This window comes from Amblyomma americanum, chromosome 1 (genome assembly GCF_052857255.1).
Source record: "Amblyomma americanum isolate KBUSLIRL-KWMA chromosome 1, ASM5285725v1, whole genome shotgun sequence".
Taxonomy (NCBI): domain Eukaryota; kingdom Metazoa; phylum Arthropoda; class Arachnida; order Ixodida; family Ixodidae; genus Amblyomma; species Amblyomma americanum.
Genome location: NC_135497.1, coordinates 81,440,090 through 81,463,002, shown reverse-complemented (window position 1 = coordinate 81,463,002; position 22,913 = coordinate 81,440,090). Strand labels below are relative to the sequence as shown.

Sequence of the window (22,913 nt, the reverse complement as noted above, 5' to 3'; positions counted from 1 at the left end):
ATGTGTTCATAGTTAACTGACAGCTGCAATGGACAAGGACCAGAAAGATACATGACTCATGAAAAAAATGGCCATGGACGTTAAAGTTTCTGTGGGAACAATGCGTAGAGCAGTGCAGTGGTGCTTCAACATGTTTACCAACGTCAGAACACTTTTTTTGACAGAGGAGCCAAAAAAAAAGTAAAAGAAAAGGGAGAGGCATTTGCTGGTGGCAGTTGCAAAAGAAAAGAACATGGCTGCACATGTATGCTTTTTGTAAACAGATTATTTTTATAGAACTTTGTTCTAGTATAAGCAACTTTTGTGAACTTGCCTGGAGATCCTAGCATGACATTTGAGCCTTTGAAACCCTTAGCTGCTACCCCTTCTGGCCTTGTTTATTTCTTGATTGTCATCACTAGGGCATGCGCCACTGGCCCCACTGACATTTACATGCCAGGCAATGTTGAAGTTCCCATGAGCAAGTTAAATCCAATTTAGAAAGCCATTTGGTGTTTAAGTACCTTTTTGATTGTATAGGAAAACGTAACATCACCAAGCGAAACTAAACTGCTGCAGACAGGCCAGCTGTAGGCTGCATGCACAAAGTTCATAGGGCAAACATAGAAAATTAGCAGTGCCTGCTCTCTGCAGTAAACCAAACCCTGAACGTTTGCAAGCAGTGCTCAAGGTGGGCAGTGGGCGAATGCTGTTAAACTGCAAGTTACATTTCGAGAAACAAGGTTAAATGTTACTGACAAGAGCTTCAAGGTGTATTCATTCTTAGTACAGTAAAACCTTGTTGATACTTTTTTTTTAATTGCGGGAAAAAAACGTATTATTCGGGAAAACGTGTGATCCAAACAGCCTGATTTTGAGAACTGTAACTGTAGAGTGAGGTAAAAAGACGTTTATTGACAATTTCACTTTATAAAAATGCGATCGGCATTTCTAGGCAAAAGAGCTGAACAGATCCTATTCCAGAGTTCGCTGAATTCAATCCGCGTTCGCGCGTTCATTAGCGCGAAAGGAAATTCGTAACGCATCTGGTCCGTCGACGGCAGTGTCAAAGAAACCAAATCTCTTCCTTGTCATTTTCGAATGCTTCGACCTTTTGCTCTCAAGTCGTGCGGGAAAGCCGCCGCGACGGCTGGTTCTTTCTGCTTAAGCTGCGTTTCCCAGACCCGGCCCGTTCGCTTATAAGCGCATCGCTGTGGTTCGTAGAAACTTCGCCTCCTTTCCCTTATGCACTGCGAAGAAAGCTCAGCGTTTCTCCTCTTCATATCGCGTCCCCGCAGAAACGACCGTCGCGAATGCTAGTGCGCAGTTTTCATTTTTTCTTGTTGTTATTGGTGGTGGTGCTTCGCCTCCGTGCACCTAGGCGCTGCAGAGAATCCACCATGGCGGGTGACTGCCGCAAAAACATGTCGCGCGCCCTCTCGTCCGGGCCACTTGTATGTTTGCACATGTGCGGTTTGTCAATAAACTTATTATACGACTAAAATTTGTCGAAATTTTAAACGTAGTAGCCGGGAAATCGTGTATTCCTGGAACGTATTAACCAGAAGAAAATAGTGTAACTCTATGGGACATTCTGAATGTCCGCGATTTTGAGCGTACGAACCGGGAAATAGTATGAACCGGGAACGTATGAACGAGAATTTACTGTATGTGATGAAAAGAGTGTGAAAGTGTTATTGTGGACCTTGTACATTTTGAAATGACTCCCACTTTGTGGAAGACTAAATTTTACAAGACAGCAAGAAATGGCACATTTAAATCCTGACAGTAAAGGATCATGAACCGTGTTTTATTGTATTACATAATGTGTAGTACATTGCAGTACAATTGCTGTATTGCAGAACTTCCATCCTGCAACTGCACAGCAGACCCTTAACTTTCAGTGTATGAAGGTGTTTTTTTTTTTTTCAATCCAAATGCAACACTTCAAAGGAAACCTCAGGTGATAGCACACTTATGGGATTCATGGTATTGCATTATTAACTATGCATACCTTATGAATCGTTTAGCTGCAAAGTTTTATTATTTGAACTGCTTCTTGCAAGCATTCAGCCTGGTGGTCATTGAGTGTTACTGTTGACTTGTGTACCAAAATACTGTATGAGCTGTACATTGTTTAACTTCCAGAACTCATGGTGGACATCATAAATGCTGGCTGAGGAGTGCTGGAGCACCAGATTATCCATTTATTGTGAACAGTTCCCTCTCTCTTTCATCCAGCACAGTAATACATGGGTCTTAATGAGCTGTGCCTCTGAATTAATTTTAAGCTGATTTAGTACAGCCAATCTATTTGGCTGTACTACTGGCAGAGCCAAACCAGTTCAGCTCTGCGGCGAGGCGCGCGTTGTGGCGTTATGTGCCTCCTGGGAGCAACGTCGCGGCAAAATCGCAAGTCGCGGCCAGTAAAGCTTTTGCTTTAAAAGAGATTTGGAACCTGCAGAGTCCCTGACTCTGCTCTCCTCCAACTCATTTGTTTGCGGCTCCATTCAATAGCTTCGGCAGTTCGGCGGAGCTGTTCTCCTCGATCTCTTGGCTAATTTAGTCCATTCACAGTACACATCTGAAGGTACTTGCAAGTGGGCGAGAGAACCCGGTCCAGTGGACCCCGTACCTCCGGAAACGCGCGGAACCCGTTGAATCATCGTGCATCTGTTTTACTTTCAAGTCGCCAACTTTAAATGCGAGCGGCCTTGAGCACCCATCCATATTTTGTGGCAGAAAAAAAAAAATAACCTGACCCTTGCAACCGTGAGAAACCTCCTCGATGCCGCATGCTGCGCCGTGCAGCAGCGCCTTTCAAGGAATCACAATGCATTAGCCCCAAAGCCTCGGCCAGCCTCCGATGGGCGCGACGTGCCGACCTTGTCCTCGCCCCGCGCGACCCCCCGCACTACGGTTAAGATAATTAATTAGCAACGGCTGCTCTCTGAGGAAGGGGGAAGCGACCCGCCGCCGCCTAACCTAGCCGTGCTCTTTCAAAAGCATCGCACGCTCTGTTGGGCTGAGGTTGCTGAAATGCAGGCCAGAGTTTTTGCGAGAACTTCATTGGCGGGTTCGGGAACGGGATACACCATAACGTTAACAAGATGCCGGTGCAAACGTAAACAAAGCAATGGTAGCGAACAGTTCGACAAGGTTGCGGCGAGGACAATCACTCACCGAGGCTTACACCTCGAACGTAGAGGAGGAGGAGGAGGAAAAACATTTATTCAGAGCATAAAAACTGGGTAGGTTCAGTACGAGAACCCATTGGTCGCCATCATAATCCGGCCCCTCTCAACCAGCGATTTCTGGTCGAGGGGGCTGTGGCCATGAAGGGTTGCCTCCCAGCGCTCATAAGTCGGATCGGGATTGCTGTCCAAGTCTGGGTTTTCTTGACATTCCCAAACCGCGTGAAAGTGTGTGCCAACTGCTCCGCAGAAGGGGCAGGACGAATCGTAGGTGTCTGGGTACCATTTACTCATTAGGTAAGGATTGGACAGAGTATTAGTTTGTAGTCGCCTTATTATGTGCCCTTCATATTTACTTACAGTTTTGTGAGGAAGAGGATATTTCCCTCTTGTGGTCTTATAGTACTCCGTAATTTCTGTGTAGTTTAGTAAGGGTGAGGGGTTGTCAACTGTGTCAGAGAGAGGCTGCATGCCAGATGCTCGGAGAGGAGAGCTCGAGCAGCTGTGTTGGCCGCCTCATTGCCCGTCGTTGAGAGGTGCCCTGGCGTCCAGAAGATCTGGATGTTGGAAGGATTAGACCTTTCCAAAATTTCCCAACACGGAGCGCCAACGCGGCCTCTGAGGTAATTGCGTACCGCTGCTTGTGAGTCTGACATAACCGTTGCCTCGCTGTTCTTTGATATCGCTAGAGCGATAGCTGCTTCTTCAGCCAATGTGGTATCCACCGCTTGGATAAGGCTGCTTGATATCCCCCCGGGGTGAAACTGCTGCAACTGCCGCGACTACGTTAACAGGTCCAGCCGCATCGACGTAGATCGTGTCCTTGTTTTCATCCCAGCGCTTAGTGAGGTGTCTAACTCTGGCTAGTCTCCGTCCTCCGATGTATTCCTCGTCCATGCGTTTTGGTATGGGGTGAGTCGTAATGTGTGATCTCATCTACATGGGCATGTCGATCTTGTCAGCGACTTCCCGGGGTGGACTGATTCTCAGTTTCTGTAATATTTTCCTGCCAGGCTTAGATGTTGAGAGCCTGACAATTTGATTTACACGGTGGGCCTCTATTAGTTCGTCGATGGCGTTATGGATCCCCAGCGCCGTCTTAACTGCCTTTCGAATATTAACATCTAGTTGGTCTTTCTCCTTTTTGCTAAGCCATAAGTACGGGGTGGCATATGTTAGTTTAGAGAGAATGAAAGCCTGAACTAATCTTAGGGCCTCCTTCTCTCTTAGCCCATTTCTTTTCTTGATTACCCGTCGTAGCATTCTAGAGACTTGTTCGGAATAGGCTTAGAGCTGTCTGATTGTAGTGGTGTTAGTGTTACCGCTGGGTATGATGGCTCCCAGGATCTTGATCTCTTTCTTGATCGGAATGCTCATACCCTGGACCGTAATGGCGACAAAGGGAGTGGACGGCAAAAGCCCCGTATTCTCCTTCTTGCCACGGTCGATCAGGAGTAACTCTGATTTCTCGGGAGAGCACGTTATCCCATGCCTCGCCGCATGCTGGCAGACGACATTCGCTGCTTCCTGAAGCCGGTCTTGAATTTCCCCTTCATTACCGCTGCAATACCAGATCGTAATGTCGTCACCGTATATAGCGTGCTCAATGCCTTGGATGCGGTCTAGCTTCTCTGGTAGCCCACGCATGGCCAGGTTGAAGAGAAGCGGAGACAAGACCGCTCCCTGCGGGGTGCCCCTGGAACCTAGATTGAACGGAGAGGAGGTCCGATCACCAATACTTATTGACACTTTTCTATATGAGAGAAAGTCCCTCACGTAATTATATGTGCGGTCACCACAGTTGATGCTGTTAAGCTCATCCAGTATTCCCTGGTGGTTGACATTGTCAAATGCCTCTTTTAAATCGAGCGCAAGGATGGCCTTGACCTGACATCTGCCGGGGTTGTCCAGAATATCCTCTCTGATACGGAGAAGAATATTCTGTGTAGACAGCTTTTTTCTAAACCCGTACAGCGTGTACGGGAGGATATCAGTCTTCCTCAGGAGTCGTTTCAGTCGGTCGTTCACGACCCTCTCGAACAGTTTACCCAGACACGACGTCAGGGAGATCGGTCGTAAATGATCAATATCGCATGGCTTTTTGGGCTTGGGAATAAATCGCACTAAAGCCAATTTCCAGGAGTCGGGGATCTGGCCCTTGTTCCAGCACTGCGTGTTGAAGTATTTCACTAATTTTCTTAAGGAGATGTCATCCATATTAAAGAGCATCTTGGTGTTTATCTGGTCCGGTCCAGGAGCGGTGTTCTTACGCATGAGGTCAAGCTCCGCACTCAGTTCCTCAACCGTTACGTCTTGGTCCATCTCTTCATTGGGTGCACCGGTGCACACAGGGAGAGGGTACGAGGATCACAGATCGAGGAATTTCTGTGCAAGTTCTGCAATGAGGGCTTCGTTGTCCCCTTTATAGCTGTGCAAGGCGTTACAGAGCGTGTCTGTTTGCTCTTTCCGGTTTGAGTTCGGCTCGATAAGGGAGCTGAGGAGTCCCCATGCTTTAGCCGTACCCATTCTACCGTTGAGCTCTTCACACAGCTTGAGCCAGTTTTGGTTAGCGAGGTTATGTGCATAGTCATCCGCTTCTTTGGTGAGTTCTGCAATCTTGGTGTTCAGCTTGCGATTTAACTTTTGCCTTTTCCACCTCCTTGTCAGAGATCTCCTGGCTTCCCACAGATGTAACAGGTGCGGGTCAACTGCCGGAGTTTCCTCCGTGGTGTTCGCTGTCGTAGAGTGCCTGGCGACGGTTTTCATCTGCAGCGCTGTCCATGCCTCAATATCTGTGATATCTTCGTCCGGGACACGTGCGATTTCCTCTCTCTACTTGTCCCAGTTCACAATCTTAGCCTTGCCAAGTGGTTTCCGACATTTAACTCCCTGAACAGTGCAGGAGACGATGAAGTGATCACTGCCCAGGGACTCGCCAGTGTTAGACCAGGTGGCCTGCAGGCAGTTTTTCACAAGCGTGAGATCTGGACAGGTGTCTCTGCTGACGCTATTACCCGCTCTCGTGGGTTGCAGGGGATCCGTTAAGATTGTGAGCCCTTCTCGGTTAGCGATCTCAAGGATCCTCCTACCTTTCGGGCTGTTAAAGTGATATCCCCATGCTTAATGGGGAGCATTGAAATCACCGGCTATGATAAAATTAAATAGCGTGGCTATCTGACGACATGAGTCCCTGGGGCGACTGTACACGTTCAGTATGTGCAAACTGCGTTTTCCCCTGTGTTCGGGAAGAATTTCAATGTAAGCATGTTTGATATTTTCGGCTAGCGGTTCTTGTAGCGTTGCAGTAAACTCCTTGTGAACAAGTATTCCTAGGCTATGCTCGTCTTGGAAAGTTTTGTACCCCTTCATGCTGATGACCGTATTTGCTTCTTGAAGTACTATTACAGCAGGTGACGTCTCCTATTTCGGAAGTTGCACTCATTGAGTTTAGATTTGAATTGGTCTCAGACTGTGGCAATGGCAGAGTTTATGTATTTCCAAGGGTTGGCGGACTCGTTTGCGAGCTCGTTTTTGACCATCTGAATAACTTGTGGGAACTTTTTATCCTGCTCCTCTCTGTCAGCCCTCAGCTCTGCAATGACGCGCTCATAAACTGACTGTGAGTTTGGCCGGGCTTCGGGTGTTTTGTCGGGAGTTGATTGTGACTGCAGCCTGACCAATTTAAGTTCAGCTCGCAACGCCTCGTTCTGTTTTTTTAGGTGAATAATTTCTGCTTTCAGGTCGTTAAACTCCTTAGATATCGCGTTTCCGGAGAGGGATGGAGGCAACCCAGCATAGCCCACCTTTACGATGTGTCTTGAGTCTTCTTGCTTCTCAGAAGACGGTCCGCGTTCTCGGGTGCGTGGCGTCTCCTGTGCCGGTGGATCCGCCTTAGGCGCAAAGGAGACCGACCTGGTGATCCCCTGCACTTTATGATGTCTTGACTCTTCCCTTCCGGATCGGCCTGACGAGTTGCGACGTTGACTAGACTTAGATCTTGACCTGGACCTGGACGTAGAATTGGAGGCCGCTGTTCTGGATTCCTTCTTCTCGAACTGCTCTTTTCGGCTGGTGCGTACAGCTGCCGCGTAGCTCTTGCTGGTGCCACTGGTTGTCGGTTTCTCTTCCTGATCACCAAAATGTTGATGTTTAGAAGGCTTATTGATGGGATCCAGAAACTTTGCTTTGCACTCCCTTGAGTAGGTGTGGTGATTCCCCTGGCATGCCGCACAAGTTGGGGTGCAATCGTGCGCTTCCCCGGGATTCAACTTGCCGCATGAGTCACATTTCGATTCAGCTGGGCTGGGGCAGACGTCCTGTCTATGTCCCTCCCTGCCACACAGTACGCAAAACGGTCTAGTTTTCCTATAAAGAAAACATTTGCGCTCGATCCACCTATACGTAACAAAGAAAGCGACTTTGTATCCGCTGAATAGTATCACCGCCGAGTTGGATCTGCCGAGCCTTTGGACGCCTAATATTTCGTGGGTTTCCGAAGAAAAGTCTTTCTCTAGGTCTCTGTCTGATGCATTGGGTCATTCCCGTGCACCAACCCTTTGCATGAGTCTTGCGGTGTTCCCACTTAGGCATTGAGGTGGTACTTTTTCCCGTCTAGGTTGATGTGATCGATCTTCGCAAGTACTGTGGCGTCTTCGACATGGGAAGTTGCCGCGATGATGATGTTTTGCTCTTCAATAACTCTAATGTAAGGTTTGGCGCGTAGCGTCTTGCCACGTAACGCGTTTTCGAACGCGACGTTAAGTGGGTGTACACTCCCACCCCACATTTATAGGTCCAAACGGTCTTTTGGCTTCATAATCACATTAAATTCATACTTGTTGAGGTCAGGCAGTCTCGGAGGCCTTTTGCGGCTCGTGGGATCCACTGCTGGTGACTTCGGGTCATCTTGGTATGCCTTTGGAGCCGAGTGCCCTTGTGCACGCTGTCCTGCCCTGAGGTATATCGTCTTCCATCCAGGTTCTGGCTGTGAATAATCAAAGTTCGCCTCGCCTTGTTTGCCGCTGCTCGGAACACTTCCGAATCCTCCAGACTTGGGAGTCGTAGCCATGGGTGTGGTCCACATCCATCGTCGAAGCCGTAGCAGAGTAGCTGCTCGCTGGTCAGGCCGAACGCGGCAACGGACGCCGGGCCCGGTGCCGATGTACTTGCGAGGCTTAGCGATAACACGTTTTGGCTTGGGCTTTATAAAGTCCCGCATAATGCCAAGTCACTTCTTGGGATCAAAGCGTATCCTCGAGTAGTTCTCGACGTTATACGCCTGATCCGGACAAAAATGTGGAACTGCGAATGGATCTTGCGCGCACAGGATGAAATCCACGAAGCGCAGACAAGCTGCGTCCGCTCAATCCTATCTCCAGTGTTCAACCACCAGCGTTCAACGTTCGAACGAAGAGGCTGGCTCAGTGAAATCTGTTGTTTTATTTGCAGGAAATCTATCAATGGATTGGCCAGTCATGGCGAACGTAAACAGCAGCAGCTAACAGCATCAGGCGAATGCAGCTGGGGTGATGGAAGAAACGACGGAGCAGATATCTTCGAAGAGGGGCTTCTTCCGTGTCCCGAAGTGCGGTGCAAGTTCGATTTCAGCTCGGGCTTGCCAGAGCCGCTCGACAGCTGCCAGTTGCAGGAATTCACGCCGTTGCGTGAAACCAACGTGGTTGGCCAAGGGAAAAAAGAGAGCGGCGCGGGTGAACCTTGTTCTGGCACTGACAAGCAGGCCAAGACAGTAAGCGGCCTGAAGGACGTCTCACGCTCCGGCAACCACGCTGACGACTGCCTCACTGGACAAGGTATGCACAGCCCTTAACTTCGGCACGGGCATGTTGGTCCTGGTCGCGAGAACGTAGGCCAGGAAAGACACTGTGCCACTTGCGGTTATGCAGATTTTTTTTCTTGCGAATTAGAACCGGTTTCTTGTAAATGAGATCAAATTTGAAAAATAAGATTCTCTCATGGTGTAGTTCAATTCCACCCCACCCCTTTTCTCTTTTTTTTTTTGCTGGCAGCGGACTTGTAACGTGATGGTTAAGGATGGAGCGATGGTCGATGTAAGAACTGCGCATGGTACTCGGACGATTTTTTAATCTGTTTTTTGACCAACATTTAGTTAATATGTCGTGTTTCCGAGATGCGTGCTATGGCGAGGTTAAACACTAGCGCCTTTTATTTAGGTGAAGTGCTATAAGTCTTTTAAAGCATTCAGATTTTGTGAGTACGCTATAAGACCAAGAAAGAATAGCGAGTTCGGGTGGTGATTTTAAAATTATTGTATAGACTGCTTGCATTAAATTTTAGGCGAATAATGTTTGTCCATGTTTTTGTACTGTGAATGTGTCGTGTACGAAAGTTTGCTTAGCACCGCTAGAAGCAACGCTAGCAACTTTGGGCAGCGCTCGATGGCCCTCGAAATCTTAATGGAGTTCCGCGCTGCTCCGTTGACTCGATAGACTGTTGACTCGATGGACATTGAAACTGCCCGTGTAGCAGCGCTCGATCACCTTTGAGTTGATAGGCTATCGGTTCGAGGGTCTTTGAAATGCCCGTGTGACAGGGGTATGAGATGCGCTAACTAACAGGCTGGCTAACCAATGTCGAATAGTTAACTTTTTACATTAATTATTGACAGGCGTGTAGCTCACCGTAAGCAATATCTACATCATATTTTAGAATTTGGAAAACACTCGGTTTCCCTCGGCACTGTGGCCCAACAGATTTTGGCTGCATTGTGCCAAAATGATGATGGTGAGTGTGGATTCTTATGGTGCGAAGACATCTGTGGCCAGAGAGCACCATGATACAAGGTATTTTCGTTTACTCAAGATTGGGTCAAAGACCCATTTCCCAAGCATTTCACCCTATCGAAGCGAGCACCAGGCAGGGGAAAGCTTGTGCCCATTGCATCACCAGTGGGTACCCGGCGGCACTGAGGATAGAACCCCGCACCTCCCTGATGCAAGGCGGTTGCTCAGACCACTAGGCCACTGCTGCGGCATACATTGCGCCTGAATATACACACGCTTTCAAGAACCTTGCAGGCAAAGCAACCTCTCCAGTGGACGCAACTCGTCGAAATATCCTAAATTTCTTGGGCCACAGTGCCGAGACTAACCGCGTTTTCGAAATTCTAAAAACTGATATGGATGATCACTTACGATGGGCTAGTCTGACAGTTATAGTTACAAAGTTAGCTATTCAATACTAGTTAACCAGCCTGCCAGCTAGCACGTCCTAGCCGTATTCTGATGTGCTACACCGCTGACAGTGCTATGCAGAAAAAGTATTTTTCTAACGCAAATAGCCTATTTAAAAAGAAAAATGTGTAAAGTCTAAGGTGAAATACCCTGTATAAATTTGAGTGGCGCGAAGGAGATAATCACATGCCATGCGCTCTTTCTGTCCCCCTTGTATTTCCTGTGATAATGTGCTTCACGCCGTTCAGATTTATATGCCATGTTTGCATTTTATTCGGCCTGGAATGCACATGGCGCTACTGCCCAAACTCCGCCTGAACATCCTGCTATTCCGCACATGCTTCGACCTACACTGGCGTATGGGCCTGTTAACAGCTTTATTTGTTCGGCTCATACTACCCGGCGCTCAGTCATTCTCATCTACGTGAAACCGCGGATAAGTATTGCCGGCACCCCAGCTGTTTAGGCACGCAATAATGAAACCTACATCAGTTCTCCATTTATTTTTTTCTTTGGCTATGCTAGGCCACTGTCACAGTAAGTTGGCACAGGTAACATGCTGCGTTAACAGTCAGCAAGTAACGAGAGCTGGAGACATTTTTTTCCCCATAAACTGGCTCAGCAATGAGAATCGTGCGTTCTTTTTACGAAAGCGAAACAACAGTCCTCTGTTTTTCTCACAAAGCCGGACAGCCGAAAAGCCGGACTAGCCCATGACCGTAGTGATACTCTGAATCGCTTCTGACGAAGGACCATAGTGTTTGAACCTGACGCTGGTTAGAACGTTCGAGTCTTGAGTCGAACTCTTCACTGGGGAGTGAAACACGAACCACCTTTGCAGGTTGAGTTGTTCGAAACTGGGTTTGCCCCGGAAGGAATGCAGCGGGGTTTGCGGAGCCTCCTCCAAGCACACACCACCGAAGAAGCCGGGCGCCAGGCCGGGGGTGGCTTGTACACATGTTTACCGGTGGGTGCCCGGCGGTGGGTTTCGAACCAACCACCTCCCGCTGCCGAAGCGGACGCCCAGACCACTAGGCCACGACTGCGACAGTCCTCAAGACGATGTAAGCACGACAATGGCGCTGTTGGGTTTTACGCAACAAATACTACAGAGTGCTCACAAAGATTGAAGTGGATTACTGCATAACATTTATCACTTAATACCTTTTAAGCCTTTGTTGATTATTATGCAAAAAATTATAATCGAAAGTACACATTTGTAGACTGGGATCGACTCCAGTCGTCTTTAAAGAACTTACTCCAAAATCACCACTTGAAAACAAAAACAAATTCCCTGTGTGATAACAAAAATTGTTTTAACGTAAGCAAGAGTAATTTCAATGTCCGAAACAAAAAGAACCTTCAAAATTATGTACAGAAAAATCTGGCCACCCTAAACTTACAATCAAACGTTTTGAAACACTGTTTATTACCAATTACGAAAATGTTTTGATATGCACAGTTATTGGAGCACTATTTTCATTTTATACAGAATAATAATTTGTTGTCACGGGTATTCAGTTAAGAAATATAATGCATAATTTTAGTTTGAGATCTCGCCACATTTTATAACATAAGTTTTTTCTATTTTTCCTCCATTGTAGTGAGGGTACTGGCATTTTTAAAACCAATCTACTATAGCAGGCTTATTTGCAATCAGCGTATACAGCTAAACAAGTCATAGCTGACGAGCAATCAATGGTGCAATAATGCAGCATAATCGTGTAGCATAAACTTTCAATTTACGCCTGAGCCTAGCTCTCAGCAGGGATTCGAAACGGTGACCTATGTACCCCAATTCCTCGCCTTTACGAATCTTCTTATTTAATACTGCGGCTCAACCGCTCGTCGCAGTGTTCGGGGTGGTGGCATACAATTTTGCGTTTCGTGCAGAATAAACTTACTAGTTACGCTTGCGCCTAGCTCTCGGGAGGGATTCAATACGGCGACCTGTGTACCCCAATTCCTCCTTTTTACGAATCTTCATATATAATACTGTGGCTTAACCACTTGCAGCAGAGTGTTCGGGATGGTGGCATAGAATTTCAGGTTTGGTGCAGCATAAACCTCTTAGTTACGGTTGAGTCTAGCTCTCAGCAGGGATTCGATACGGCGAACTTTGAACACCTGATTCCTCGCCTTTACGAATCTTCATACATAATACTGCGGCTCAACCGCTTGTCGAAGAGTGTTCGGGGTGGTGGCATACAATTTCTCGTTTCGTGCAGCATAAACTTGCTTGTTACACTTGAGCCTAACTCTCAGCAGGGATTCACAACGGCGACCTATGTACCCCAATTTCCTCACCTTTACGAATCTTCATATGGGCATGTTCAGATAAGAACGGTAATCGAGGTCCCATGACCATTTTTTGTTTTCAATTATATTTTTATATGTGATGGGTAAATGTGTCCACACAAAGGAATGAACCTTAGTTTTGCAAGGAACTTTGTAGTTTTCTCGGAAAAAAATCGTATGTCACAAGAGGTGGAGAATGTCATTTTTGCCACTTCTCAAAGTTGCAAGTTTGGAGCATCACTGCATGCACAATAAGTTGTTTTCGTGCATAATTATTTTTTCAGTACTTTATTACAACTTGTACTATACGAAGAAATAAAAAAACGTTTTCTTTCTCTGTCAATCTTCTGAGTAAAAAATCGCAAATTTCGCTTCCGGAGCTGTGCGGTGCCAAAAAGGCACTTTTCAGGGCAGCCTTAGGGCAAGATGCGTAAAGATCTCCCGGCTGAATCTTTTTCTCTGTATTTTTCAGCTACTTTTAATCACTTCAGGCAAGTTTTGTAGCTCTACACTTGACCTATGTTTTTCAATATGGCCTCAAAATTGGCAGAAGTTCAAAAACGTCAAAAAAGTGACAACTTTGACTTGAATTTAAAAAAAAAACATCATCATCGAATTTTATTAAAATTTGCCCTAATAATACTCAACATTTCATAATTCTAAGGCTTTAAAAAAGTATTGCATTATATTGTTTTAAAGTATGGAAATAAATACAAAACGGACTTTATGATTTCAATCCCTACGACTGCTCAGTATTCCCTCTTAGAATGCGCAATCGTCAGAAGCTGGTTTTAGTATTGGTATTTTGTAAGTAAATTTTAAACGCTACAGTTGCTGAGTTCATAAGTGTAATTTGTAAGCATTTTTTTCTATTACAATCAAAGGTCTAAAGCTCCTATTCGCTTTCGTACTGTTCTAACGGTGGGACCTAAATTACTGTAAGCATATTCCAACACGTTATTTTGGAGTGACGTGTGTTTAGGAGTACTTTATGCAAACAATTAATGCACCCGTCGCACTTTCAAGGTGACTTTAACTGCTACCGCCGCTCCAGGGATGAACCGCGCTTTGCAGCCGCTCCTATAGCTATATAACGCCCGGCGCGACCCTGAAATTCACAGCATCATGTGTGCCGCCGCCACACCGAGGCTTTAGCCGCCGCTATCATCTTTTCATCGCAACGCACCGAACGCCTAGCAGTTATGCCTCAGCCTTCGACCTTCGACCGAGATAACCCTTGTGAGCGGATGTTGTTCGGATCTCGAATTTTGTGTGTCGTTTTCCAGGCCTGGTAGACCCGGTGGGGTCGTTTTCTGTACTCACGTGTTTTCTCTGCGCTGGAGCGCTCCCTCGACAAGCATACTTGGTATATCAGTCTCAGCTCGTACGCCAGACCGAAAGAACATCAGTGTCGACGGTGGGCAGCCTGTGTTAAAAATTCATTCATCTGTCCATCTCCTCTTTTTGGAAAAGCAGCTCTGGGCCCTGCATCCGTCACCTGCTCTTCTGTCTCGCGATAATCTCCGGAAGCGGTGAGCTTTTGCATTCATGAAGAGATTTCCGCGGCGAACGTTTTGTGCCGACTACTCAAGAAGGCACAAACAGAGAATTGAAAAAGGACGTAATTTTCGCAGTGTAAAGACACTCAATGTCGCTGCTCTCAAAAAAGTCCTACTTCCCGAAGAAGCTCTCCGAGTACGAGAAAGTGACTTCATCTGTCAGAATTGTTACCGTCGGTTCAAGGAAGACATAGATAATATGCAGGCAGAGTCAACCGAAACATTAGAAGAATTCCGCCCTGGGGAAGAAATCGTAGAAAATTTAAATTCAAGTGTCAGCCTTACCTCCGAAATCTCGCCCCTAAAGCCACCGAGCGCTCTAAAAAAACGCCTCAGACTTTCCTATGCAAAGCGAAAGCAGGAAGAGGTGGCAAGAGCTATGGTGACGAAAATACGATCGGGGATACAGGCAGCATATAATGTCCCAGAGACTTCGCGTGCGTCAGAAGAAAAGTGTGCGCAATGCAGCAGTTGGGAGGACAACCTACATGCTGCCTACAATAGGTGCACGTCCTTTCAAGAGCGTTGCCAGCTGCTGACACTGCTACCACGCAACCTAACCGTGAAATATGTGCAGGAAGTTATTCCAGAGGCAACGAGGTACGTTATCCAAAAATCGAAGAAGATGGTGGATGAGGAAGGCGTATGGTCAACACAGGAGAGATATACAAGATGTAAACTACAACAGGAAGACATTACCACCGTTTTAGAATATTACACCATGGATGAACTCGATTGCTCTAGACAGACTCCGAACAAAAAGGATGTTGTGAGAATCGAGAAGGAAGGAGAGAAAGAATGGATACCTAAACGCTTCATGACGCGGTCCTTGCGAGAAGCATTCCGCCTCTACAAGCAAGCTCACCCTGCCTCCCAGGTTGGCCTCACAAAATTCATATCCTTGCGTCCTAAGTGGGTGAAATGCTCGCCACAGTGGCAAGTGTGTGTTTGTGTGTGCTGTGCAAACTTTCAGTTGTGCCTCGTGGGACTGCAGAACGCGTCCGGAAGGTCGCTTTCTCCCGAAGATATGCAGAGCCTCTGCGTATGCCAGGAACCTACTGCGTCGTGTTTCCTTAGGAATTGTGAGCACTGTCCACAAGATGGCATTTTCACTTCGGAAAATTTTGAAATGAGCAGCGAGGACGAGGTGTTGATTGCTTCATGGGAATACGGTGAGCTCGTTAAAAAGACTCTGACCGCTTCATCATTTATGAGAGAATGTCTAAGAATGACCATGAAATGGATTCCCCACAACTATATTAGATCTGTGCAAGCAAGAGCAATACATGAAGAAAAACACAGCTGCAAGAGAGGTGCAATTGTTTTGCATTTTGATTTCGCCGAAAACTGGACAGTTGTGCTTCCAGACGCAGTACAAGCTTACCATTGGCAGAAAAAGCAGGTGACCGTGTTTACCTGCGTTGTCACGTCAAGAAAATCGACTCGGAACTACGCCGTAATTTCCGACGATATGTCTCATGATTCAGCTCATGCATGCTTGGCTCTGTCAAAAATCAAAGCACACCTCGAAGACAACGCGCCAATCTACACCAAGATAACATATGTGAGCGACGGGGCTCCCGCTCACTTCAAGAATAAATATCAGTTTCATGAGCTACAACGCAGTGAATGTCGAGAGACGAAATGGATGTTTTCGGCCACTGGACACGGCAAAAATGCTTGCGACGGCGTTGGTGGGCTTGTCAAACATCGAGCATCACACCACAACTTGCGGAAGCCTGCAAGTCAGTCCATACAAACAGCCAGCGGCTTCGTAGACGCAATTAAAGGAACGCTAAAGAACATCACCATTCTGGAGCTCCCACAGAGGGAGCTTGCAGACTTTCGCGAAACGAAGAAGGAAGAATGGAAAATGGCAAAGAAAGTGCCTGGAGTTCAGACGCTCCATATGTGGAAGTACGTTCAAACAAATGAAGGCAGTGCATCCTACGTGGCCTCCACCGCTGCTTCGGAATGGAAGAGACTGTGATCTGGTTTGTGCTTCGGGCTGGACAATATACTGTGCGCATACCGACTTCAACTGCTGCCGTTAATTTCTTGTTACGATTTTCTGAATTGCAATCTGCATATAAAGCGGCATCTCATTTGTAAATTGCGTTCCTATTAAAACTCCTCCTGATTAAAAATCTCGCAGATAAATTGTTCCTCTCAGAAGACGACGTTCTGTCTCCTGACATTGCCCTGTAGAACCTTTGAACACAGAGGTAAACAGATGCAGGTACGGAAACGTCGGCTTCAGAAATACATTAATATAAATTTTTATATATAAAATTTTTTCTAGGAACCCACAAATTATCTAATATTTTTAAAAAATCGATTACATACCAATGTACCTTACGATGATAAATTAGAGAATACAAAAAAAAAACGTTTGACCGCCAGCAGTCAGTTCATCAGGTGAAATAACGAATTTATTCCCATTTTGACGCATTAAGAACGCCGCTAACAAGCGAGTAGAAGCTGTACAAACATTCAGGATGGTTCGCATATTGTGGTAATTGAAATATAACCACGTTCAGTGAGTGCTAAATCAAATTTCTGACAGTTACTATTTCTAAGAGGCAGTAATAAGCAATTCTAGGTAACAAAAACATGAACTCAGTTTTGCATTTATTTTTATACTTTAAAACAAAATAATGCAACACTTTTTTGGTGTTTTAAAATTATCGAGTATTGAGTATTATTAGGGCATTTTTTAATAAAATTCGATGATGATGTTTTTTTTTAAATTCAAGTCAAAGTTGTCACTTTTTTGAAGTTTTTGAACTTCTGCCAATTTTGAGGCCATATTGAAAAATATAGGTCAAGTGTACAGCTACAAAACTTGCCTGAAGTGATTAAAAGTAGCTGAAAAATACAGAGAAAAAGATTCAGTCGGGAGATCTTTACGCATCTTGCCCTAAGGCTGCCCTGAAAAGTGCCTTTTTGGCACCGCACAGCTCCGGAAGCGAAGTTTGCGATTTTTTACTCAGAAGACTGACACAACAAGAAAACGTTTTTTGTATTATTCGTATAGTGCAAGTTGTAATAAAGTGCTGAAAAAATACTTATGTGCGAAAACAACTTATTGTGCATGCAGTGATGCTCCAAACTTGCAACTTTGCGAAGTGGCAAAAACGACATACTCCACCTCTTGTGACATACAATTTTTTTCCGAGAAAACCATGAAGTTCCTTGCAAAACTAAGGTTCATTCCTTTGTGTGGACACATTTACCCATCACATATAAAAATTTAATTGAAAACAAAAAATGGTCATGGGACCTCGATTACCGTTCTTATCTGAACATGCCCATATATAATATTGCGGCTCAACCGCTTGTCGCAGAGTGTTCACGGTGGTGGCATACAATTTCGTGTTTCGTGCAGCATAAACTTGCTATTTATGCTGGAGCCTAGCTTGCAGCATTCGAACCGGCGACCTATGTTAAATGTATTAACACTCGACATTCTATCGCTGCCTCAGCGCTGGCTCATTTTTTCGTCCTCGCCACGCTTTCCATGATTCTCGTGCTTAGTATGAACTGAATTTAGCTCTAAATAAGCGTCTCTGACCTGCAAGTAAGTGTGTGTCGTCATGCATTAAGTGTAATAAGTTCGGCTAAAAAATTTTTGAAAGTTGTGCGCGCTTGAAACGCCGGTTTTATATTCCTCCCCACATCGCTCTGGCACAACATTAATGAGAATTCGGGATAGCGGACAGCCAGGGCCGCTATAAGCGTAGCCACCTAACATTCTGTTTTGCAGCCACTCTGTCATTCTCTTTCGTTTTTACGCCATGGGTCACGTCAGCAAGCTATTTTTAATGTTCAAATCCGTGCACCACGTGATTGCGGCCAAAGGAGCCAGAAGCGCTTGTCCCTAATTTCTGGTAATGATATTTACCGGAAATCCTCCTGGTACAGTTAGAAGACGAATGTTGGATTTTTCCTCTCGGCCAGCTTGCAATTGTTATTATTTTGTTTACTAACATGAAGATGTGCACAAGAAAAAAAAAGGACAAGGGTGGAAATTGCAGCTGAAAAGCAAAATGCCTGCCCACGCACAAAGGTGAGGGACAATGATTTTCGCATTTAGTTGCTCCCCGCAAGTATGATGATGCCATGGAAAGAAAAATGATAGGTCTAACGTTAAGGGATCGGAAGCGGGCAGAGTTAGTGAGGGAACAGACTCGTGTTAATGACATCCTAGTCGAAAGCAAGAGGAAGAAATGGGCTTGGGTAGGGCATGTAAAGCGAAGGCAAGATAACCGCTCGTCCTTAAGGGTGACGGAGTGGCCTCCAAGAGAGTGCAAGCATAGCAGGGGGCGGAAGAAGGTTAGGTGGGCGCATTAGATTAGGAAGTTTGCAGGCATAGGGTGGGCACAGCAAGCAAATCACAGGGTTAATTGGAGAGACATGGGAGAGGCCTTTGCTCTGCAGTGGGTGTTGTCAGGCTGATGATAATGACCACAGGCTTAATGGCACATACCCACGGCTCTCCCCGTCAAGTTCGGGCTTCGCGGAACTTAACAGCGTCTTGTAAGTCGCACTTGTGCTCTCATATTTCTTGTAATCATCTGTGAGGAATCAGTGACCGAGATATCAAGCAAATGGGTGAATACTTTCATAGTCCCCTTTTAGAAAAAGCAGCATGAACGTTACTTAGGCCTAATACTTGCTGCATGTTTGAGAGGCACTCGAGAAAACGCCTCTGGAAACGTTTAACCAGTGCGCGGAAGCTGCTGGTTAGTAGTTTAGATTGATGGTGAACATTTCCCATCTACCTACCTGCCGCGGCCTGTGCACTTCGCTGGTGCAATGTTCCTTTCTGTGTGAGCCGCCGCAGTGGCTGAGTGGTTATGGCACTCGGCTGACCCGAAAGACGCGGGTTCGATCCCGGCCGCGGCGGTCGAATTTCGATGCAGGAAAAATTCTTGAGGCCCGTGTACTGTGCGATGTCAGTGCACGTGAAAAAACTCCAGGTGGCCAAAATTTCCGGAGCCCTTTACTACGGCGTCCCTAATAACCTGAGTCATTTTGGGGCGTTAAGCCCCATAAACCACAAACCTTTCTATGTGATATAGTAAGATGAGAACCTAGTGCGTGTCACAGAAATCGTCACAGGCACCGAAATCCAATATCCCTGCCACCCTTTGGGTTTGTATCTTGTTCCACTAAAATGTCGCCGTACTTAATCTTGAAGCGGTTTGAGGCTCGACCATGACTAATGAAACGCCAGGTGCAAAATCCTCGACCGTCAGCAGAGCATGGTGCGGTGAATATTTTAATACCATCCTTCACCTCATTTAACCGCGCTCTACAGTTAGACAAGGTTGCGGCGAGGACAATCATTCACCGAGGCTTACACCTCGAACGAAGAAGCTGGCTGAGTGAATTCTGTTGTTTTAGTTGCAGGAAATCTATCAGTGGATCTGCCAGTCATGGTGAACGCAGCCGTAAACAGCAGCAGCCAACAGCATCAGGCGGATGCAGCTGGGGTGATGGAAGAAACGACGGAGCCGACATCTTCGAAGAGGGGCTTCTTCCATGTCCCAAATTGCGGTGCAAGTTCGATTTCAGCTCGGGCTTGCCAGAGCCGCTCGACAACTGCCAGTTGCAGGAATTCACGCCGTTGTGTGAAACCAACGTGGTTGGCCAAGGGAAAAAAGAGAGCGGCGCGGGTGAGCCTTGTTCTGGCACTGACAAGCAGGCCAAGACAGTAAGCGACCTGAAGGACGTCTCACGCTCCGGCAACCACGCCGACGACTGCCTCACTGGACAAGGTATGCAAAGCCCTTAACATCGGTACGAGCATGTTGGTCCTGGTCGCGAGAACGCGGGCCGGGAACGACTGTGTGCCACTTGCGGTTATGCAGATTTATTTTCTTGTGAATTAGAACAGGTTTTTTGTAAATAAGATCAAATTCGAAAGAAAAGATTCGTGGCGCAATTCCTGAGTACCACCCCCCTCTTTTCTTTTTTTTTTTTCTGACAGCGGACTTGTAACTTGACGGGAAAGGATGGAGCGATGGTCGATGTAAGAACTGCGCGTGGGACTCGTACGATTTTTAATCTGTTTTTTGGCCAACATGTAGTTAATAAGTCGTGTTTCCGAGATGTGTGACATGACAAGATGAAACATTACTGCCTTTTATCTACGTGAAGTGCTATAAGTCTTTGAAAGCGTTTAGATTTCGTGAGTACGCTATAAGACCGAGGAACAATAGCGTGTTCTGGTGGCGATTTCAGTGCGTTCCAAACCGAGCACGCCGGATATGGACGCTACACATATGACAGCTAGCCTTCCAGTTAATTCAGGCTGTACGAAAACTGTCAGCAAACCTCCGCTCAGCTTGTCATCTTTTCTGAGCATGGTACCGTAGGGATTATCTTTTTTCGAGCGCGCTGACTGCATACCTCATTCGACTAGAACAGGTGTGCTGAAAGACTTACTTTACCAGGTGAAAGTCGTCGTGCTCAGTAATTTAATAAGCGATAACCGGCGTCAGTAAGGATACGCGTCGCTCACACTCAAGGTGTTCCACAGTCAAGGTTTTCTATGTTGTAATTGTTGACATACTCGTTAAGCACCTAATTTGACAGAGTATTCTTTGAACTGCTTTCCTGGTAACGAAGTCGTTGCGATGTCAGTCTCTCATTGCATCTTTTTATTTTTTGTATGTGCACCAAGTTCTTCATTAAAAAACTGCTGCAAATGAAAACTTACGTACTGTTCATTCTTGTCAACAGGTTCGTCTAAGGGAACTGAAAAGGAAACGCCACTGACAGAAGGTCGGGTGCCCCAACGCCAGAGGAGCTTTATGTTCTAGCAAAGGAAAGGAAATAAAGCTAAAAACGTACCTCTGCTTTTTGTATGTGCCATTTCTGGTGGTCGCCTCGTTTTCACGGCTATCATAAGGGTGCCGCCATTACACTGTACATAATTTTCCACCTCCTGCTGTCCACGCGGTCGGTCTACGTATCTTGCACCGCATTAAAGGCACCAATCGAGACTACTGAAGCGCTGCAAGATATTGCAATAGACTGATTTCTCTGCCCTCTTATGCCGAAGCGCAAGAGCTGTTAACTAATCAGAGCGCATGCTTCTGCTTGCAGAGCGTTGAATCTCACACTTCCATGGGCTAATTTGTAGCTTTGATTCAATTTTAGTAGTTTAATACCACAAAACCAACATGACAATGCTCATTTGTGCGAGAAATGACATTTTCTGCGCTTTCCTAATTGCAGCTAACTCTGGTAAGTGTGACAGTGTAGTTCGAATGAAATTGAGCTCGCAAAATATCTCGATGGAAGCTGCAGATTGCTTCTCTGTTTTCTTTTTGCATTTTCAGCGGCTTAATGCAGCATGAAGGCAACGCGCTTCTCCAGGAGTAGCAGTCAAGCAAAGAAGCACTAAATAGTAAAAGGAGTGGCACACGTCGGCGGCATGGGAGTACTGCTGGCTCAGATGAGGCCCATTGCCTGTGGACTTTTTTTTCTTTAGAGCCAGAGCTGTACTCTTTGATGTACAACTTCGAATTTCGATGTGGATGAGACAATGACCTTCAGTGGCTCACAAGATCAAATCGTACTTAACTGCGTGGAGGTATTGCCCAAGCTATGGTAGTATAGCCACGCGATCATATGGCTATGACCATTGGTAACTTTATGCGGTATTCACACGGGGGACATCGGCGCAGATGGACGGGGAGGGGAGGCGTGCTACATCACCGGCCGGCCAAACTCCTCTCCCGCTCCCAAATTCACGATTCACAAGGGCAGAAGGGAGCCACCGCGGGGGATCCAGACGCGCGAAGCTACCGGGCGCCGGAAACAGGAGTGAAAAGTGTTAAAAAACGGCCAGACGGCTGGTGTTGCTGTTCTTTGAAGACGGCGAAGGCTAAAAAGAAAAAAAAAGAAACAGATTGAAGGGAAATAAGAGGGAAAAGAAACCGAAAAAAGGAAACACGGAAAGTTCCCAGCACCGGAGCCCAATACATCTCGAAATGTCTGGCGCTGCAAGATCCAGAGTAGCAGAAATGGACGTCGCAAAAAGGCGCAAGTACGTGCTGTTGGCGTCTTTACTGGAAACCGAGGATGACGACGATCTATGCGAGAAAAAGCGGCGTTGCTGTGTGAAAGACAGGCGCTTCTGAAAACTAATGATTATTCACTACACGGCGAAATATTGCAGTAAAGACGCGAAGTTCAGTACGGCCTGTCCGGTTCGTTCACAGAAAGGCCAACCGCGAAGCGTAGCTGGTCTGAGTGACCGTGCGCACTGAGACCATGCGCACTGTGAACGTCAAACAGATGGAAACTATCCCATTCCCACGCTGGCCGCGACGCCAAGCAATGCGACAAGGGAGATTAGGTTGCGAAGGCACAGTGCAAAGGGTTGAAAAGGAAAGAAGCGCCTGTCTGGTGTACCTCATCATTCCTGTCGTGCTTCATGCATCTCGAATTTTGTGCATTTCTTCAGGGGGGGTGGGGGGGGGGGGGGGGGGGCGAAAGCTAAGATTTTTCGCAGCGACGAGGCAGTTTTTATGTGTTTTACAACAAAAGCCGCCGTCTGGGTGTACCATGCTCAAGGAGCGGGGTTGTGGTGATCTGAGGGGGGAAAATGCCGACAGTCGAGGGGGGAATAATGAGAGAAAAAAAAAACATGCGCG

The 22,913-nt window shown here is 46.5% G+C and overlaps 1 long non-coding RNA gene across 5 annotated transcripts in view; it reads left to right on the top strand.

Moving 5' to 3' along the window:
* LOC144113115 (uncharacterized) overlaps positions 1 to 22,913 on the top strand; it is a 118,712-nt gene that overhangs the window by 71,832 nt on the left and 23,967 nt on the right. For 3 of the 5 annotated variants that reach the window (XR_013310624.1, XR_013310622.1, XR_013310623.1), the window contains one exon: positions 19,651 to 20,024. This is a non-coding gene — a long non-coding RNA (uncharacterized LOC144113115). Of the gene's footprint in view, positions 1 to 19,650; positions 20,025 to 20,236; positions 20,279 to 20,991; positions 21,108 to 22,913 lie in introns of those variants that run through there. The other 2 variants (XR_013310626.1, XR_013310625.1) reach the window with 2 other exon arrangements.